The sequence below is a fragment of the Helianthus annuus genome, chromosome 10, assembly GCF_002127325.2.
Source record: "Helianthus annuus cultivar XRQ/B chromosome 10, HanXRQr2.0-SUNRISE, whole genome shotgun sequence".
NCBI classification, from domain to species: domain Eukaryota; kingdom Viridiplantae; phylum Streptophyta; class Magnoliopsida; order Asterales; family Asteraceae; genus Helianthus; species Helianthus annuus.
In genome coordinates, this window is record NC_035442.2 from 159,023,540 (window position 1) to 159,026,419 (window position 2,880).

At 34.9% G+C, this 2,880-nt stretch overlaps 1 long non-coding RNA gene across 1 annotated transcript; it reads right to left on the reverse strand.

Annotated features, from left to right (window-relative positions):
• Positions 1 to 1,415: 1,415 nt before the first annotated feature.
• On the reverse strand, positions 1,416 to 2,602 carry LOC110883119. The gene is made up of 4 exons (XR_002560370.2): positions 2,318 to 2,602; positions 2,231 to 2,236; positions 1,937 to 2,155; positions 1,416 to 1,485 (listed from the first exon to the last, which is right to left on the reverse strand). It is a non-coding gene; the product is annotated as an uncharacterized LOC110883119 (long non-coding RNA).
• Positions 2,603 to 2,880: the final 278 nt, after the last annotated feature.

Below are 2,880 nucleotides of genomic sequence, written 5' to 3' on the forward strand. Positions count from 1 at the left end.
AAAATGAAAACGTCAATTAACACTCATGTGATAATGATGACCAACAAAAACTGCATCTGATTAAATCATTACTATTCCATAACTATGTCACAACTTAATAAAGATTATACAATTTGCTAATTTACCAAAATATGCCCATTCCTTGCACCCTCCTACACATCTACAACAAAACTAATATTGCTTTTCTATTTCCGCTAAATTCTTCGTGGCATGCTCTAAAGCGTCGGTTTCTGTGTGACCAGCGATACAAGAACCCCAAGCTTGTGGTTCACTTCATGGTTGGTTGGATCCCTATCGGTGTGTATGAATCAATCAACACGTGAATCAACCTCTAACTTGAAGTAGCCTCAACTTCTTCATTCTCTTGAAGACTTTTGCACTACGAAAGTGATCGTTTGAGATAAAAACTTAACCAAAATAAGTGTTTTTAAGAAAATACATTTAACTTGGCTACTTACCTTCTACATTCTATCTTGTTACCTCTGGCTGGAAATAATAAACACATAACCAAAAATGATTTATGGCTGGAAACTATAAAAAATGTCAACTTGATGTTGTCGACTATATAGAGTAATAGGAGACAATTCATGTGCACAATGGATACCAAATATGTACCTTGAAATTATTGTATTCCTCTTTCACTTTCAATTGAACATTCTCTTTGAGTCTTTGACCAAAAAAAAGTCCTCAAAATCTTCCTGTTAGCAAACAACACCAATTAAACTATGAAGTTTCATAACCACAAACAAAGTAATGCTTAACTGATTTAGGTAATAAAAGAAAAGCACCATAAAATAATTCATTGAGAGAAAATCTTCAACCAACTGTGTACACAAATAAAAGAAATCAACTATTGAATACATACAGTTAAAGATGTTCAAAGCAACCAAACAAACAGAGCAATCAATACCTTTTTTGAGAGTAGCAAATTGGTAAAAAAAAAATTGTTACTAACCTTTGTTAAAGCGTGTGATATAGTTGCTATGGAATTTGGTTTTCATTGCTAATTTTCCCACCCTTGGTTGATGAAATTATTGAAACCTTTACTTTGCTCCATGTTTTGTTGACTGCCGGATAGAATTTGGTTTCAAAATTAATGATTGAAATTGTTGAATGCAGGTACAATATATAACAAAAGCTCTTCTTAACTGACCCAAGTTTGTAGGAGTTGGTGTGGAGATCATGGGCTCTATAATGGGTGGGAAAATTAGGAAGTAACCACCAAAGTTGTGGAGATAATGGGCAGGAAAAGGTGGAGGTAACCACCTATTTGAGAAACCGCAAACAACCGCTCTAAACCGCCATGGGAGCAGTTATTTTTGGGAGTTTAAACGGCTGAGATTTCATCTCAGCATGATCCAACGGTGGATATCAATTTAGAAAACGGTTAGACTTAATGGGTTCCATATATATATAATTAAGGACCCAAGAGGAAACAATGTCAGCTTTAGCTTCTTCAAGGGCAGAGTGAAGTTCTTGTAGCTCCTGTTTCATAAATGAGAAAACAAATCATTTTTGTCATCCAAAAAGCTATAGAAATGTGCCATCAGTTTAAGAATAAAAAAGTTATTTGTACACCCTTTATGTTCAATTCTTTTCATATAATTCCCCCCTATGATTATGTATAATTCATATATGCGAGTACGTAAATAATTAACAGCAGCTGACGATAAACTATTTAATTACTTGCAATTCTAATGCCTTTTCAAGTTCCTTAATGACGACTTCGAAGTATGGAATTGCAAGCTTGAATAATTTCTAGAACGAAACTGAAGTATTACACAACGGATTTTAAGCTTTGATGATTGGTCTCGGGTAATCACACAAAACCGACGACCCGATTTCATAATGAACGATAACCAAAGTTCTCCTTAAGGGTCTTCCATACATAACGAGTTTTAAGTAAGAACTTTGAGAAGCATATAAATACTTGTACCTGTTGTTGTAACTATGATTATGGGTGTGAAGAGCCGAATTGATTGTCGAGATCCACTCATATGGGGTAGAAGGGATCTAGTACAATATGCACATTGCGCACCCACCATATTAGAGTGGAGAGTAGGTTGGCTAAGTCTAACTCGGTTAGGGGTTGTCTTCCGGGCCTGAGATGGGGAGCGATGATGAGACAGGATCCAACCGCATATTCTGACTTTCCCTTAGATGACATGTGAAAAGTCCTTTAAAAAGCCGAATAAAAACTGGTTATTTAGTGGTGAATTAAACAATCTACCTGTCACTGCAACAGAACTATATGTAAGAATTAATTAATTATACAACATACAGCAATAAATATACCAGAGTAAATTTTAAAACTTACCCTGGCAGACCTCCAATTGTCAAGACATGACCTGTGGACATATTTTTGGGTGCCTCTACAATGGCATGGTGCAATCCTGTCAATCATTTTAAACTAACAATCTTCTACATCACATCCATCCCATAATCTTATACATCACATCCATCTATGTTTTAATCATAAAAATCAAAACAGATTAATATAAATTTAACAAGTTACATGTTCATAGTGTCTAAACAGAGCACATCAAGTCACTCTCAGGTGACCTGCAATTACTTAAAATTTCAACACATAAGTAAAATTAGATCAAATCATTTCAATAACCAAAAGAAAAGAAATTCTTACTCACATTATGACCGATATCCGAAACATAAATAATCTTCTTCTTGATGCTATATTTCCTCGGATAAGCGTTAGAGCGCATTGGCATGGAAGATAAGGCTATGGTTTTATTATTGAAGTCGTAAGAAGTGTCAAGAAAGTGTACATAACCCCCCAACTCCGAGGCAATTGCAGGGTTGTAAAACATAGAGCAATCATGACCAAGATCAAAAAAGAATATAAAGACATTTAAGAGTTCTCGT